Source organism: Enoplosus armatus, chromosome 20, assembly GCF_043641665.1.
Source record: "Enoplosus armatus isolate fEnoArm2 chromosome 20, fEnoArm2.hap1, whole genome shotgun sequence".
Classification (NCBI taxonomy): Eukaryota; Metazoa; Chordata; class Actinopteri; order Centrarchiformes; family Enoplosidae; genus Enoplosus; species Enoplosus armatus.
Window position 1 is genome coordinate 12,867,776 of NC_092199.1, and position 19,576 is coordinate 12,887,351.

The window sequence follows — 19,576 nt, forward strand, 5'->3', positions numbered from 1 at the left end:
CTGTCCATTAGTTCCTCTAAGACCTCTGGCCTAACACTACTTTGTAACTTCTTGAACACAAGAGAGTGTGTCTCCCCGCTGCCTCCACTAATGCCTGTCACTGCTCTCTCACAGTGACAGTGACAAATATCCGGTTTTACATGCGCTCCAACTCTATCTGACTGACTGCTGATCAACTAGCTTCACGTGTTGCTCATTAGCTATGATGATTTGAAACTGATGGGCAGAAGGAGAGCAGGGCAGCGGCATTAAATAGGTGTCAGTGCGGTCCGGCCACACTTTGTCTCCATTTCCTTAATTAATGTGCGCTTCATTCTCCTGGCAGCCACACCAGAGGCATAAACCCTAGCTGGCAGGGACAGCGGGGGTGGTGGGGGGCTGGAAGTGACAAGCCTGCAGATAAATAATGCACAGGGTACACCTCAGAGTGTGACTAATCCGAACCTCTTGACACGAGATGGCTGAGGCTCAGCCACGACATTAGCCTTGACGCTTGCTCTGGCACCACCTTGGCCTTGGAGGTGTACACAGTGAGTGTGTTTCTTTATGTACATGTGTAGAAAAACCTATGGAAATAATCTCTACATTACTATGATCATTGCACAAATCACATGTTTGATTGATTTGCTTTACTTCTGAAAGGTAAAAAACCAGTTGAGTCTATCTGGAGTTACAAGCTGGCAGTCCAACAAAGAAGAAACTAATTGGAACCTTGCCTTGAGCAGTCCGTGAATTCTAAGTTGGGTTGATCTGAGGTGAATATTTGATTACATTGTGTCAATGTGTTGGTGTCGGTCCAACGTGCCACCCTGTTCTCTGCAAGTGGCGAGGACGCTGTCGTTGAAAGGTGAACAAACAAATCACCACACCCAAAACAATGTCGCCTTATTGAACGTTCAATGAGACTTAATCTTTGTTTGTCCAAGGTTGTGATCTATCTTGTCTATTAAAATAGCTACCGTTTTAATCTGAAAATAAACAGTTAAAAATGTCATTCCACTCTCTTTTTACTCATGCAAAGGACAGGGGTGAAATTGAGCTCTGGTTATTTGTAGTGTCGTAATCTAATCAGCAGCTAATGGCACCGCTAATGTCATAACACTCTACTCACTCTACCACCTGCTGGAATGTAGGCTTCCCTTGATAATTGGTGCAATTAGAGATTCCCCTGCTCCACTATCCCTGGTCGTGGAAGGAACCCTGCCATTACTATTACACAACTCAACCAGGAAGACTCACCTCAGGGTCTACAAGTAGCTTATCTTAATTATCATATCAGCTTGCCTCAGTTAGCCAATATGCAAAGACTGCAAATGTAAATTAATGACAGGAGAAAGTGGGCCATTTACAGCATAATGGCTGCTATCTTGTGGCAAATGGGCATGTGAATACGTGAGGCTGTTTTATATGCTAAATGACCGGATATAACACACACAAATATGTACACACGTCCTCACATGCACAGGCACCCCATGATATACAAAGAAAAATGTGCTAGCGCCTCTCTGTTGCTATAGCTCAAAGGCAATAGTGACAACTGAGATCAAACAGAAAGCAGAGAGAGCAGAGAGTCTTTAGGTGTGGCGGCACTAGAAATGCAACAGGAGGAGTGACTCTCTTCTGTCTTCAGTAAGCGTTTCATCTTGTGCCTCATGACAGCTGATGGCAATCATTTGCTTTTGTTTGTCACGCAGCGCCAGCCATCACTTAAAGACCCCCTGTATTCTCACACGCGAGGCTTGTCTTTTACCAGGAGGCCCGTCTTTTGTTCTCAAACTGACAGAAAGAGATTAATACACCTCACACACCTTTACCTCACATTCAGGGCCACCTTGTTGCTGCTCGGGTTTGGGAACCACTTCAGAGAAGAAGACTGGAGAATGACGTGGGAGAGAAAAAATACAAGAGGAATATTGTGAGTGATACAGTATCGTTTCAACATGACCTAAACTGAAAACAAACATGAGATATGTAACAAAAGGCTCAAGGCATGGGTAGCAGCCCAGGGGTACCCCTCGGATCCAGTGTCTCCACCAAAGCTCTTGTTTTCCAGTACACAGTGACAGAGACAGCAGACACAGTAGGTAAGTGTTTGTGTCGGGCCAGGCCTAAGCCCCTTAGACTCTGTTAGTCCCCTAACGTCTACTCAGGTTCCTCAGGTTCTCAGGGTTGGACCTGAGTTCTGTTCCCTGAGCGCTATCATGACACTGGCCCTCAGTGGCCACAAACACAAACAGTAATTGTGACAGACTCACACAAACAGGCACATAGGCACACATGCACACACACACTTGCTTAGTGTAACACCCCTCCCTTTGCATAAAGAGCATCCTGAAGGAATGTGGTGGTGTGTGTGTCTGACGCCACGCTAAGCCACCTCAGTCCTGCTGAGGAGTCTACTTTTGCAAGCCCTGTCGTCTGCGTCTGGCCATCACAATCATGAGAAAATCACTAGGTGCCTGCAGGGCACATCTCCCAGGTTACAGGTATGCCTGTTGACACATGCCAAATCCCCCTCTTTCTCCCAGGTTGGTGGTGAACACGCTGGAACGCCCTGTCTAAACCGCAGACATCACATAGGCCGCTGAGCAGGGCAGGACATGTTGGGTCACGTGATGGAACCACTGGCTGCGTCGATGCCTCGTAAACATGCGTGAGTGCAAACCTGCGTGTTGATCTGCTCTTGCACACCACACACACACACATACGCACACATGCACCCCCAGCCAATTCACCAGGTAAGGTGCTGCTGGCCCCGGGGGCTCTTTGGGGCCTACAGGGAGCCACAGCTATGCCTGTTCTAGTCGAGCTGCTGATGGATGGGAGTGCTGGCACATTCCTCTGACAGGTGACGGGAGCAGCTCCTATTTGATCTGCCACTGAGTGCAGAGAGAAGAGGAAGAACCAGGGAAAATAAAAAATGCTCCAAATACGTCTCGGTTTACAAACCTGTGAGGTGGTAACATGTCGAACATCAGTAGCTGCTGATATGAGTTGTAAAATATTGCTAAATGTTAGCGATCAGTGGTAAAAAGTTACTAAAACCAGAAGTACTGTGCTCACTACTGGAAATATGTCATAAAAGTATAATTTTGAGGTACCTTTATGTACATTTTGGACATATTTCCATTTTATACTGCTTTTTATAATTGTACTCCAATATATTTCAGAGAAAAAAATGTTAAATGTGAAATACTATACTTTACTTTGCAGATTACGATTTTGATCCTATAAAACATGATGCATTGCTATGGATTAAACTACCCCAGAACACATAAAGTTGTTAAAATGACCACTGCCTCAAACCCCTACAACACTGAAATGCTGCTTACATGTGAATGCATCAGTAGTAATAGTGCAATATGTACTTTATTTGTAATGGAGTATTTTATACAGTGGTATGCTATATTTAAAATGCACGTATATAGATAATGTTCATCTGTATTGTAGTTTGAGTAATCGACTGTAATGGTTGAACAATGACATTGAAACAAAGTTAAACACTTGCAAGGAAAGAGAGATCAAAAACTGATCCAACAATCATATTTCCTTGAAAACAGTTAGCCAGACGTGTGGGTACGGTTACAGTCAGCTCATGTTACAGAAAGTCATTCACAGGCTCTGCCAGTGGCATCTTAACATTTCACCGTACCTGTGACATCACATAATTCTCCCATTTATTCTCAGCTATGCCTGAAACCACATTGTGTACATCACAACAATACAACAATACACACCTAAGACTACCAACCACAAATGCAAACAAGCCCACAATGCATTCAACACACCTTAATGTGCTGTCGTCTCCGCTCAGAAACCATGATATCCTTTAATGTGGGAAGAAAATGCAGGTTTTGTGACTGAAATGCTGCATTTGATGCAAGTATTTGTTTTGCCGCCATGGTGACTAAATCCAGGCGTAGGAGGAAACAAGAACAAGCCTGGAAACAAGAAGGAGATTCAGATGATCAGGTCGGCATTATTAAAACAACCGACAGGACAAAACTGCTATCACCACATAGCACATAGCTGACACATACAGTGCCCGCTGTGCCAAGCTACGAAATGTATGTCAGTACATTGAGAGTACCGTAGGTATCTATCAGCACCAGCTCCGCTTGTTTGTTTTCCACTTGCAGGTATCTGTCATTCTAGCACAGAGACACAACAAGCTCTCTGCCTGTTGCTGAGAGCGTTCACACCCCTGGAGATGTATTACATTTCAAAGCCTGGCCTGACATACAGACAGGCATGAGCAAGTCTGAAGCAATATAAAGTTCAGTGGTGAGGGGGGGGGGGGGGGGGGGGAAGAAAATAAAAAGTCTATATCCTCATCAAAAGAACTACCTATTTACTTTGCTGCAGACTGTTAAAGAGGTGTTTAATTAATTCCACTCTCTTGTGGCTCCAGTCTTTCTGGTGTGTGTAGTCGCCGCGTCACGTGCTCTCCTTGTAAACAAGGCTGTCTTGTATTTCCTGTTGCCGGCCTGGCACGCCATCTTCCTCAATGCACTGTGCTGAGAAGCTACGAAAAGAGGAGATGGAGCCAGTGACTTTGCGTGTATATGTACTTATATGTGCTTCTGTGAAAATCTGTGTTCACATGTACGTGTGTGTGTGTGTGTGTGTGTTTGGGGAGTGGGGTGGATGTCGGCTTGTGGAGGGAAGGTGGTTCAGCCACCGCCCTGACTGACTTCCAGGCTCCCCGGCAGAACCGCAAAACCCCTGCTCCCCCGCTTCCCCCCCTCTGCTCACCCCTGCAGAGGCCGATGCCAGATTCAACACAGCATCCACGAAACAAACACAAACTCCCACTGTTCTCCTCTACGTGGCTTGCAGCGGTTGTGCAAGACGTTTGGTAGAAAATCCATGTTTATATCGCAACCATAATACAGTAGATCTACAAAGAGAGGCCCCAGCCCACGCCAGAACCACTCAAAACATTACTGACCACCTTCTAAACACTGAAATCGAGCCTCATTGCAATGTAAAGGTTTGGGGCTACGGAGGTTTGGCTCAACCTGGAAGAATTTTGTTCATACTTTTGAATGCAATGAAACACACTTTCACAATAACGTTGTTGACTGTGCAGTTTGTTTGTTTGTCTGCAAGTCTCATGTTGTGCTTGTATTGACTGTATTTAGGTGTGAATGTGAGGTATTTGAGTCTATACGTCAGATTGTAAGAGGCTCAGGAGGGCTGGTCCCCTCATGTCCCCCTCCATAAACCTCCAGCACGCCTCCCAGTCTAAGCACTGCCACTCTGTAATTGTGGAGAAACCACAGCACACAGCCCCATATATAAATACCCTATTCTCCCAGCCTTGTCAAAATAAAGGTTGTGTGGGGAGAGAGAAATAGGGCTTTTTTGGTGGCCCTCTCCCCCACTTTGGAGCTATTTTTGAGCAAACTAAGTCTTTACCTTTGGGTGAAGCTGCGTAGATTTGAGTTTGATACATGAAGACAAATTTGAGGAGTCCCTTTTTTTTTTAAAGCATCAAGAGAGCTAAAAATAATACCTTCAGTTTTAAAGTTGTGAAACTTCCTGAATGAGAAAGGTTACTACAAGTCAATATGTTGACACTGACACTGTACCATGTTTTACATGGCACCTTTATTACAACACACAGGTGAGCTGGTGTGGCTGGGTTAAAAAAAAAAGGCTTAAATGTAAAGAATTGCCTGAGCTATGTACACACGGCAGCCTGTTGACGTGCAGCCGGCTTTGATCTATGTTTTCAGTGTGCGGAGACTTCCTCCTTGTCTTTGCGGCCCACTCACCTGTCTGTGTCTACAGCGGGCCTTGTCTCCTCTGAACACACACAAAAATGCTTTAAAAAAAGCTTTAAACACCTGCTGACTAGCCTCTGACCGGGCATGAGACTAAAACTCATCACTTAACTTCCACTCAGAATGATGTAAGGCCTCTTCTCAATAACTGGGACCCAGACTCGTATTAATAAAATACTTGTTTTGTCACATAAGGGCTCACAAGAGGTGGGCCATTCACTCACATTAGTTACAGACATGAGTTAGCAATGTATTAGGCCTTACTTACCTCTCTGAAAACACAAACAGTACAGTTCATATTGAGATCAGACAGCAGGGAGCGCTTTATTTTACAGGTACATCATTTCCTAAGGATTTCTGAGAAGTTTCCTGGAAAGAACTATTTGGTGTTTAAGTGGTAATTATAAGGAAAGTGGAAACAAATACATTGGCAATAATTTAAAAAATTATTTAGCGGGTCAGTTGAACATGTGAAAATGTGAAATTTGTCTACAGGTAAGCAAATCATTCAACAAGCTGTATATGGAGGATATGGTTTTCAAAATGTTATTGAGCCTAAAATGATTCTCCTTCCAATTTTGCCTGAAAGTAGTACTAACCTACATAGTTGTTTTCAGGAAACTTTCAATCACAATTGCTAGAAATTGTAAAACCCTAAAATTCAGTGTTACTGGTTACTGTTAAGCAGCTATGTCGCAAACAGCATGTCTCATGATAAGTCAATTTGAAATATCGTTGCAAAAGAGTAATATGACTGAAACTCTTGCATAAGTGAATTTTTATTCACATTCATACTTATACCCGGTATGTGTTGTCCTGCTGCTAATCTGTCATGTCATGTTAAAGTAAACCATAGAGAAGAAGCTAAAACAGGGTGTGAGTGTGAAACTATATGAAGATGAGTTTCAAAGCACAAGGGTGCTTCTCTTTTTTACATTGTATAATGGGAGGAAATCACACATTTCACACTTTTACAACTTTTCTGGCTTCTGCCTTCAGGAAACTGAGCCCTGCTCTGCTATAAACAAGCGTGCAAGATATTAGATGGGTTATGGATGTCAAAATCATTTAAGAGTTACTTATATAAGTGTGCCATTCAGGGACAGCAGTTTCATCAAGGACTTAGCTGTCCTTCTCACTCTCAGCTCAGATATCATGATACCTCCTGTTGGGTTCTGCGTTGATGCTGCCTGGATGCACTATCCATACAGCCAGGATGTACACATTCATGTCCTTATGAACATGCCAACACATTGCATCCTTCACACATTTCCTTCCCTTGCTCTCTGTCTCATACACATCCACACATACACACACGGGCAGGCAGCCATGGGAGGAGGGAATGCGAGGAATGCTCCAAACCCCGGGCTGGTGTTCTGACTCGTCCCAGACTTCATGCCGTCACCGCCGGGGTCTGTGGCCAGACCTCCCTGTGCCAGACCCACTGGCTCCAACACCCGCCCAGGCCAGCCGAGCTGCAGCTCGCGACCCATAATTAACCAGCAAGCCGCACTGCAGCTCACATCCCTTCCCCCTCCCCACACTACTGCAGGGGCCCCTTGGAAACTCAGAGGAAGAATATACAGCCTCGCACCGCAGCTTGTAGATGAGGATGCTCTGGAAGGCTCTGGAAGAGTAGGTATCGATGATGTATATATGTGTATTAACAGCATTATGTGTCAACACTCTCAATCATTTGCTTTCAAGTGTCATGAATTCCTTGGTTGCAATTTAGCCTGAGATACTTAACATGTAATTATAGCCAATAAGGCGCTCTTGGCAAATATCAAAGTCGCAAAGCTAAATGGTTTTCTGAAGAGTTTACGAACCTGAAGCATGAGAAAACAAGAGTATAGTGCCCTTTGATAAAGAAGAGGTAAGTGTGTGTGTGTGTGTTTCTTAGTGTGCATTAGACGTAATGCCAGGGTACCTGTAATTCTCCCAGACTGGCATAATTATGGTTGAGACGTCTGGAGGTACACTTTAGGAGTAAGCAGTGATCATCTTCATTCTTCTAAAGGCTGCTCTCTTGTTCAGGCAGGAAAGACCTTTATTCGGGGTGAGGTTTCTTTAGAGCAGCCAGAGGGTATCTCGGGAATCTCATGCCAGCCAAGTTTGGTATGCATGTGCGTTAATGCTAAATGGAGACAGAAGTGCACAAGGTGAATGATTTATCGCTTTAGCTTCTTTTGAATGCTGAGCCAACCTCTTAACAACTTCTGCTTACTGCACACAAGCCTTTGAAAAGCGGCGACATAGCTCCATCAAGTGCAAGATATAAAGTCACAAAGCTCCATCCGTGCTTCGTCTTCCCTGTCAGAGGAGCCTCCTTCCTGCTGATGTGGGGTCATGGCTTGTAAATTTAACAGGGCTTCCTCGAGGAATACCTCATCCTTTGAAAGAGAAACAGGAAAATTACATGGTGGACAGCCCACTTGGTTTTTCACCCCCTTTCTTGCACTGTAATTTGCTTCTGGAGCGGGTCGGCCTAAAATAACCTTAACCTAATATTCACAACATAGGGAGACTTTGAGAAATGCTGGAGGTCTCCCCTTGGGTGGCGGTGGGCCGTCCTCAGCCTGTAGGCGTTTAAGAGATTGTTTACTTGCTTACCTCTCTTATATACATCATGAGCACGTAGGCACGGTACTCATTTGAGCTCCTGTACATGAAAATGTACCTTACTGCAGCTTGTGATATGTCTCTAAACATGTTCATCTGGTCAACTGATTTTCCCAGTTCTCAATATACTGAGTCATGTTTGTATTCAGTAGGCGTGATGAGGTTCATCACCGAAATACTGTGAATATACAACAGATCCTCGGCGTCTTGGCGAATGGATCCGCAGTCCTGTTTCAGCATTATTCCCCCCGTCTACAGAGCTCAGCCAGAAAACCACTAAACCCAACTGATGGGCATCAAAAGAGAAATGCCCATGATCTCACTTGAACCAAAGTTTCCTACAGGCAGGTTTCTCATTAATCTGAGGCTCCGCTCTTCTCCATATCCTCATCGTATTTCCATGATCAGCAACCATGACGCCCCAGATGTTTATACAGGCAAGGTTATAAAAGGATCGACTCGATCTCGGCTCCGGTTTGCACTCTTCATATCTAAATATCCATAAGTCTGACAGTGATTTATGATTTGTGATTCATTGAATATGCGTCTGCAGTTTTATGTTCTTATTGTGCAGCGGTAGGTGAACGAGAGGTGTTTCATATCTATGGCATTTGACAAGTGAGCCAGTGTACATAAACAATGTGCATTGTTTACTCTTGTATGCTAATCGTTGCTGCAGGTTATAATAAAAGTGGAGAGTGGATAGTTTCTGATAATAGGATATAATGGATTTTTTAAAGCACTAAGTGCACATGCGTTTGTATGCCAGGACACACCACACAGGCCTGCAGACATAAATATAAAGCTTGCATTTCCTCATAAAAGCACTTGCATTCAAATACACACGCACACGGGCACACACAAACTTACCCCCCACCCCCAACACTCACACACACCGCACCACAGGCACCACACACACACTGGTTCTCATATGGAATATCGTGGGTGGCGCTGGACCGGTAGAGGACTCTGTAAATAGCTCGGGAGCAACCCCTCCATTTGAGCGACCCAAATTTCCTTTTCTGAGGTCAGCTGCCTGGGCTGGAAGTGCTGTGCAGCAAGCCTTCAGTCGCCACGGGAGACCACAACGGCCACGCTGACAGCACTTCACAGGGACCACGGCATGGCAGGGGTGACCAGATGGCCCTCCACACACACACATCACATTGGCACACTGGGCCCTCACACATACACCTCATGTGCGCATATACCGCATGTACCGGCGCATTTAGCCATGCATTAGTGCACCTCTGCGTCCATATGTGTACGACATGAGTGTGTAGGTGCATGTGCATGGAAACACACACCTAATGTGTTCTCATGCTTACAGAGAGATAAAGGCACTACACACATCTATGAACACAAACTGTATATTCTGTCACAGACACGGTCAAGGAGAGAGACAGTGGGTGGGAAGACGGGAGGATGTGTGTGGTGCGTGTTTGTGTGTTTGGTTTGTATCTGTGTGTGTAGGAGGCGATTAGTTTGCTTTTCGGCTTGACTTTAAGTATTTGTGACATTGGTTTGTAATTTATATGTGTGTTTGTTGGGAGGGTAAAACTCCACGGACGAGAGATGGAAAAACATTGAAATGGAAGAGGTCCTTACCGCCACCACATATCAGTTCAATTTCACGGCCAGGCATTTACACTGCAGGTATACTGTACATTGGTTAAGTTGTAGCTCAGCCATTTGCAGACGTGGAACTGTTTTTACGGTTCGGATTACTGACACTTAAAAACTGAAGTGGCTTCAGTATCAAAATGTGTTGATTTTATTCAAGAGATTCTGACTGTGCCGTTGGTTTATAATGCTACTTAGTGTGGTGCTGAAATAGAGTTCCAAGCGTAACAAATTAGTTCGCAACTGTTGCAGTAATGTTAAAGTAATAGTTCGACATTTTGGGAAATACGCTTATTCACTTTCTTGCTGAGAGTAAATATAAAGTTACAGCCAGCAGCTGGATAGCTCGTATCTTGTTGAAAATGAAATTAAACTGTGGTAGTTGATAACTAAAGTCTTTGGTTGAGAAAAGATACAAACAAATTTACAGACAACCATTTATCATGTACATTAAAACCTGAACTGAATGTGCAGGATTTTATATAAATATGCTGTACACGCAGTGATAGCTCTGACGACATTTATATTAGATGATGTTTCCAGGTAATTTGAAGCCGTAACTACGCTGCGCCTATAAACAGTAAAAGTGCTGTTCTCCGAGGTCATTACACCATATCATGCACATTATCTCTGCCAGAAAACACAAAGCACTTACTAGAAACTCAAGTGAACTATGAGAAACAGTAAAACACAAAAAAACAACTGGGACTACCCCATGTTTCTCCTTCAAAGGCCTTTTGTTTGTAGTGGATGAACTGAATGCTGCCATTCACATCGGCCATTTTTACCCGGGACAATATTTTATGAGCCCTTCACAGAGGACCTTTCGCTTCCTTTTCCTGTGGTTTGGCCCGGACTGAGCTGTCGGGAGAGGGGAACAGCCAAACCCAAATGTAGATGCTCAACTTGGCAGGCTCTCCACGGAGTGTCCTGACCAGACAAAAGCAGGGAGAGAAATACAGCCATTTATTTATATTCGCTGTGGTTTTGCGTGTTGCGTCCTAGACTTCCAGACCCCGGGTGGATATTCTGTCTGAGGACGAAGACAGATGGATGGCTTTCCATTGACATACTTAAAGGAACCTTCAGGATTAATGTCAGATCCATATGTGTTAATCGAGTGTGAGGTTTTGATGTGTGGTCCACCCCATCCCCCCTTTTTGTTTCTTTTACTTTTTTTAAAGAAAATTCTGTTGGTCTATCTTTCGGAACAGGTTATGGTTGAAGACAGACTATCCTCCTGTAAGGACTTGACATTTTGTATGATGGTCTATAATGACAGCAGCAGGGAAAGTATGAAATTTGATCATTGTCAGAATCACCAGCTTATACTCTTTTTCTATGGGGGATGACCTCACTGCTGTCAGCCAAGGTATGGAACCAATTTAGAGGATCTCCCCTGAATTGCTTGTGTGTTCAGATTTGTCCAACTCCAGTACATCTGGGCCCTCCTCCACTTCAGTTTCATGTATACTTTACTATTGTGTGTATATAAGAGGGGTAAGGATTGGGGGTTAAAACAAAAACCGAAAATTCTTCCAACAGAAACTGTGCTCGAGCCTCTCTGACTCACACCTAGGTACTGTTTCTATGTGGGAGAGCCCATAAATGAGTCAACCGAAGCTATTTCTATATAGGCTTAGAAGTTTGGAGGGATGGGGGGTTGGGGGGCCTATATATGTTCACACACAAACACACACATACACACACACAGTGGCTGCGGCTTGCTAGACCTCTCTGGTCAGGAGCCGGTGCCAAGAGCAAGCCGAACAGTGGAACACTGGGAGTCTTGTGCCTGATTTTGGAGCCTCTGGCTCTCTCCCGACCTTGCTTCAAAATACACTGCGGCTTCGAGGAACAGCACTCTCAGCAGTAGGGAGGCCAGGCATGGAAAATTTAGACGCAACAAGAAAGACGGAGGGAAAAAAAGAGGCAGGCGAAATTTATGTGCTCATTCACATTTGCGGCCGTGTGCATTTTCTTAATGCTTTTAACACACTTACTGTAAAGGGAAGAGTTCTCAGAGAAAATTTCAAATCTGAAAGTGAAAGAAAAAAACTGCACTGTAACAGTAGTTTGTGACTCTGTCCAAACAATAGCGGGATTACATGTTGCAATGTGATGACAAGTTACACAACCAGATGTTTGAAAATGTCACATCATATCAAATTCAATGTATTTTTGTACAGAATAAATTTATTTTTAAAATCAAGAACCTTTTCGGTGAAGTCTTGGATTTTCAAAATACAAAAGCAGAGAATCCATGACTTTCCATCCAGAAAAGATTTACATAGTTGCCTCTTTGTTAATGTGTTTGTATTACTCACTTGTTACTGTGTAAGCCTGCTGATCCAGCAGTTGTAAGCATGACACAGACTAGTTGCTCTGACATCTCACCTGACACCAGAGGCATAATAACACCTTGTCTTGCTAATAGTGTGTGTTATTGCTGCAATAACCTGTAATCTCTTCCCTTTCTGACGCTGGTAATGACTTGAAATATCAAACTGGCCTGCAGTGATACAATCCATACAAACACATGCAGACACAAATAGTATGTCATACGGTGACACAAACACAAATGCACACTGGTTTGAGCACAAACACACATAGACACGGCTCCCAGTGAGCTCACCTGAGCCAGAAAAGGCAACTTACTCTTTTGTTTTTATCTTCAAGCTATTTGCCTGCGACTGATCCTGTGTTGTCTTTGTTGATCTGAAAGTAGAAGAGTAAGACTCCCTAATTTAGGATAGCATAAAAAGTGGCTTGGTCTCTCTTACTGAATGGTATATCTTATGTCTCTGCTTTGAAAAATAGCCACCTAAAAGTCCCTGTCTCTGTTTTAGAGGATGCTTTACAGTGTGTAACTTATGTGTGATTGCTTTGAAAGTACACAGATGAGGAGGCAGCCACATAAGAACAAGCAGGTATGGTTGAAGTACCATCAGAAGCCCATATCAAAGTCAGTAGAAACTTTTTTTTATACCCCAGTGGAGGCTTCTATTTTCCTTTCATCATTTTATTTGCTTGACTGGGAGAAATCACGGTGTGTTTTTTCTGTGAGCCAACCAAAGCCAAGACTATACCCCATACATTCAACAGAGCATATCTGAGAGGATGTTTGATCATTTGTGTGTGTGGCCCCATCCTGTCTGCCTCAGTGCTAATCCCACTGCTCTGATACACAAATTAGTACACAAACCCTCCACTCCTCCAGTGGAAAGATAAACAGTTTAATACCTGAGAGACCAGTCCATGTTTCCACGTAGTTTATGAGGCTGTATATCTCTATTTCCAGTTCTTTGTTGAGTGTTTGTGAGAGACATTTACAAGTTCTTTTAGTGGCATGGGCCTGACATTGTATGTAAAATATAAGAACTGTAAGTATATATGTGGAACCTACATTTTTGGAAAAGTACTGCTGCTTTCCTTTCTCAGATGGGAGGATGAGTTATGCCTGAGGATCTGAAATCAAATTCACACAACAGAAACTGGGCCCAGAGAAGGGAGAGAAGAAGCATGAGCAGAGGGGTGGAAGGTGGGATGGGGAAGAGGGAAATGGGGGGTGGTGGAGCGGGGAGGACATGAGGAGTGAGTGACTGAGTGAGTGAAGAGCTGAAGGAGGGTAGGAGAGGATGAAGGGAGGAAGGGGGGGGGGGGGGGGGGGGGGGGGGGTTGCTTCCTGTCGCCATTCCTGCCTGCCCACATAGACAGCCCGAGAAAGAAAGAGAGAGAGAGAATATCTGGGCGGACTGCAGGCCACATGACATTCTCTCTGGGTCCCTTGCTTTTCCTCCACGCCGAGTGATGTGCTCCCTCCCTCCCTTCCCGTTCCCTCCCCCTCTCCCTCCCTTCCCCTGCCCTTCAAAGCTTCGACATGTCATCTCCCACCACAAAAACAGAGGTGGGAAGACTCGCTGGCGCTACCGCTGCCTCAGGGTGTCTGGCACTAAAGCTGCCTGCAAATACAGCAGGGAGAGGAGGAGGAGGAGGAGGGAAGAGACAGAGAGAGCAAGACAGAAGGAGGGAGGGAAGGAGGAAGAAGGAGATATAGAGACAGAAAGCTCAAAAGAGAGACACAGAGAGAGGCAGAGAGCAGGACGGTGTGCAGGACTCGTAAAGCCCTGGGCATCAAAGTGTGTGTGGAGAGGAGCTGTTATTAAGGTGGAGATGGGTCCTGTCTATTTTTTAAAGTGACACTGCTGCAACCGCACTGTCTGCCTCTCATGTCTCTCTGTCTCGCACACAGCAGCAGCTGACTGAAGTTAATGAAGAGGGATTGAGGGAATATTTCTCAAACTATGGGAGGGAAACCTCTCGGATGCAGAGCCGGGACACAGCTCTAGCTGTGTGGGCTGTCCCACCATCAGAACCACAAAAACACAATGATACCCATAAAGGCTGAACAAATGGGATGAATTGTACTGGGCTTAATGTAAAATGTATGTAAACCACAAGCCCATAATTGAACGTATCTTCTATCATTCAAATGTAATTTTCTCCAGGACACTGTAGTATTTTCTGTGACTCTAAATACATACCATGGACAGCCGTTCCTTGTGAATAAACGATCCCAGGCCAACTGTTTGCAGCTCGGATACCACGAAATTTGCAGATTGATTTAAGGAGCAATTATGCACTTGGCTTTTGAACCTCTTGAGGCTTTGAGAATGAATTGGTGATTGGCTCCTCGACAAAGTAAGCACATCTGACCGAACGAGGCCTTGCCATAGGCTGAGAGTGTCGACGAAGCCACAAGAGCCCAGCAAACAAGAACATCACCAGCAGGGCCAATTGTGGGCCTCTGGGGACCCGTGGGTTCTGACCTGAGAACCAACAGATGAGCAGTGTAACGAGGCCTGGGAAAAGACAACATGCAGTCATACTGAGACCGAGGGATCCAACACTTTGATGACCCACTTAACAGATAGGGACTAAAACTTAAAGGAAAGGTTTGACATTTTGGGAAATGCTTAATTTGCTTTTTTGCTGAGATTTAGATAGAGACAGAGACAGTTGATGCCACTCTCGTGTCTGTACGCTAAATACAAAGCTACAGCCAGCAGCCAGCTAACTTAGCTTAGCACAATAATGCAAACTAATTTGAAAACAAGCGACAACCTGACCGTAATATCTAAAGGTCAGCTAATGCAACGCAAGTTTCTTGCCAGCAAAAAAATACCACAGCTAATCACATAAACACCCAGCGGGGATAAAATGATGAGCTAACATAACCTGTAATGTAAGTTTGTGACGGCACAATATCGAGCTGTAAAAGGTCATGACAGTTTCCAGCCAATCACCAAGGAAATAATTCACATTAAGAATGTTGCCAGAACAGTAACTCCACTGGAGGAAATTTTTTACTGAACATCTCCTCACAGTCATGAGGTAACGCTGACTCACAGTCAGTTTTGAATAACATCAAAGCCAAGAATCAGCTGCTTCTAACACAGGCCTCTCAAGGCAGATCTGTCTGCTGCCCTTTGTGTTTGAGGAAGATCCAGTGAACCTCCGCCACCTGACATCACCTCCAAGAAAGCGTGACCACTGTTGATAAGACGTGCACACAACCTGCCAATGTCTGGGCATGCCTTTATTATCTGATAGCGATGACAGCCGCTCTTTACAGTGTGCTCACGCTGGACTTGATACAGCATTGCTGTGGAGATACAAACACACGAACTGCACCAAAATACACATCCCGTGCTGGTTTTGGTCCATGACTGGCAGAGCCAATCCCGTGACCCCAGCCTGTCTCACTCTGTTAGACACATAAAGTCAAAATCACCACAGTACCAGCCTGAAGCCCCCAGTCTGAGCATGCAACAGCAGACAGTGGTATTTCATTTTCAGAGAGCCTTGAAGAGCCAAATGTACGCCTCTACAGAGAAACCACACTAAAGTGCCACAGGGCACCAAACGGGAAAAACAACTCGGGGAACAAGAGAGTTAGGAGGCATCCAGGCTGACTGCAACAGAGAAAACTCCTATGATAATTTATAGTTACATGTCAACTAGGTTGTACCGCCTACCATTGTATAGATGGAGGCTTTATAATGTCTGCTCTATTCTGGTGTTTGATACTTTAACATGAAAATGATTTCCGTCACCTCACTGGAGGTGATACGGAAAGACAGTACAATTGATATATGATTGTGTTATATCTCATAAAGAAATGTACATTTTTCAGTTTTGTTTATAGATCAAAATTAATTCACAGAGTAGCATTATTTCCCTGTGATGCCAATTCTGAAACTTTAGGTTATGTACATTGTGGTCTGAGCAGATGTCATTACATAAGTTTTTTCCTGATTAATGTGAAACTAGCATTAATCATAGCAACAAGACTTTCATCTGTTGACAATTGAATACAGTGAGAACTTCACCAGTTCGCTGTGTGTGAAACAGCAAGTATCCACATTTCTTTGTGGTGGTAAAACAAATATTGTATGCTGGAATGTTTCAGTTTAAAAACTCCCAAATAGAATACAAATGAACCATAAAAATCAAAGGCAAATCATAATATGTGTCGCATTGCCCCTGACCAAGGCAAGCACTTCCACATTCTTTCATTTTTTGGATACGTCAGACAAAACAAGACATAAATTCATCATGAGGACTTTAAAGTCTTCTTAAAGTATCTCCAATGAGGTGGAGGCAACATTTGGTCATTGAGGCAGGAGCACTGCTTTGATTTCATCTGTTTGACCACACTGCCACCTGCTGGATGAAGTGTATCCTGTCACACAACATTTAACAAGGCTACAGCAGATAAACCTACAATCACACACATAAAAATCCTTACGGTAATTTATAGTTTTAGTACATTTCAGCAAATGTTGAGCTAAAACCCAACTCCTTGTGACTATTTTAGTCAACTTGCAATGTCAAGGTCGCAAGGAAACTAACCTGTTTTCCTTATTGTTTGACCCTCGCTGTGCAGAATTATGTTTGACACTAGAAGGCTGCTTTCACCTTCATCTGCAGAAGGGGGAAAGTTTCTCTGAGCTCACCTTAACTCTGAGTTTAAGATGTCAACATCACAAAGGGCTGGAAGATATTAATGGTCCACAACACAACTTATACAAGTGCGTTGTGGAAACCTGAGAGGTCCACTGCACATACACTGTGAATGGACTTTTCAGTAGAGTAGATGTCATTTCAAAAACAAATTATAATTCAAAGAGTATTATAAGTATTAAAGTATTACATTATCATTATATATATACTTTATTTACATAGCATAGTAGCTACCCTTTGTCTCCTTTCTTTATTTGACTGACCAGCTCCAGTAAAGCCCACTTAGACCCATGAATGAATTGCATTTGTCAGTGTTAAGATGGATACAGATTGTGCGGAGATAGCAGGTCTAACAGTCGACCTTAAAGCCGCTCTGTCAGGCTAAGAGGTGATGATATCGGCCCTAAACTCACCACAGTGGAGCATCTGTGGGACTTGACTCATCTGATAACACTGCATCTGTCAACAGGAGATTATGGCCCTCAGCTCTGACAATGAGGTGTCCTCAACTGGCTGTGTCAGGTAGTGCCACCTTGTGTCATTTATCTGTATATGCTTTTCATAGGTGAGGAATAAAAGAAAATGATTTAGTTCAATCTAAGACTAATTAGTGTAACAGCTCAGCGAGACTAGTAAATTGACATTACGGCGGCATTCACTAAACGCCATATGAAAGCAGTTATTCTGACATCTCACTACCCTCATTTCCAAAAAAGAATTGTAAAAACAATTTCACAGGCTGAGTATTACTCCTCATGACAAGCAAAGAGAACTTCATGTGTGAAGTGCGCCTTTAATACCTCGGCTTGATGAGCAGGACCATTCAACATCTCAAAATCATACCAACTCATAACCTGTTACTGGCTAAATGAAGACCTGTATGACAGCAGGGGATATGAGACCGACTGTTTATTTCAAAGCCTCAATAAAAACCAGTAACAGCACATCATAGTAACACATGATGTTGTCTATATGGACGAGTCACTCTGAATAAAAATGAAGCACAGTCGACCCCTTCAACCATGGCTGCTCCAAAGATGCATGAAGAGATTGTTAAACTTTATCAGATTGCAGTTCTTACAATTACAGTTCCCATGATCGCATCTTGTTGTGTATCACCTGAAATGTCACATGAGATTTATAATTTAAGAGAAAAACACCAGAAGAGTCACATATTTGAAGCTGAAATGGATCAGAGGTTGACATAAGACTCAACACCGGCAGTGAGTCACCAGCAGCGAGCAGTGCAAATCCTGAAATGGACCTTCCAAACCGCCTCCCTGCGTCACATGGAGATGCAGTGTTCTGTCATTACAGGAGCTCTTTGTGACTGAACCATTTCATATGCAGATGTTGTGCCTCTGATTCCTTTTGATTCGGCACTCCACATTAGCTGTGGGTTAGACTATGTGCACACGAGGACTGTTCAGGTGTAATTGCCTTTCAGGCCTAATTGTCCCGGGCTTGTCTTGCTTTTAGAAGCACCTGTGCGTGGATCAAAGCATTTGATGTGTGTCAGCTTTGTTTCAAGTGGGCGTCCTTACAGCACAACAGATTGTCAAGTAATTGCCTCTCCAGAAATGTCTATGGCCAGAGTGTTGGAAAAAGAGCTCACCTTTCATTAAAACAGAGCATTTAAATGGCTAAGTAAGTAAAGATCATGGAAAGGTTTAATAACAGTGTAATTATCTCAGGAGATGGAAAATGAATGACCCCACTGGCATATCGTGTAATACAAATGTTACAAATATTGACTATTTGAGTATATTTCAGGTTGTGGTGTTCAACACATTTCATACAAATCTCATTGCACTTGAAGTGTCAACTGTGTATTTGCAGGCGTTTATAAATATTGAGCCCTCTTTTCATCTTCTGCTTGACTTCTGACCATCAGTGTTAAATGTATACACACCGGTCCAGCTCGTTTGACCCTAGAGATCACATCTGAGTTGCTCCGTGTAATAAATCCAGAACCAGCAGTAATTCAACAAGTCACTTGGCCAACCTATAAAGCACTATCTTGAGAGGCAGATGGTTATATTTGCAAAGTATCACTCAAAGCCCCGATGCGCCTGCATGTCCCGCCCTCCTCCCCGGTGATATCAAAGAAGCATGTGCACATCACAAGGTCACAAATGAGCAAGAGGAGGATATTTTTAGACCAATAGCAATCCAGATGTCTATAAAAAATGGAGATGAAAGGTGCCCATCTCAAATGTAAATCTTTAAGCTTTAACATTATTTAAACGTGGGTTTTTCTTTAACACTGCTTGTATTTTTGCATGACACCCGAGTTCAAACTATAGAACAGCTGAAGAAGTACAGTATGTTCAATTTAAAACAGTGTCCTCTGTGATTAATCAGATATTTAATGTGTAATAGCTGCAAAATAGTTAATAGCTGCGGTGAAAAGAGACTTCATATTGTGATCGAGCAAATCTGGAAGTTTTCAGATGCACTGAAGTAAATGCTTGCGTAATCGTGTTTGGAGGGGAGGGGTCTAACAGCATGGGGTA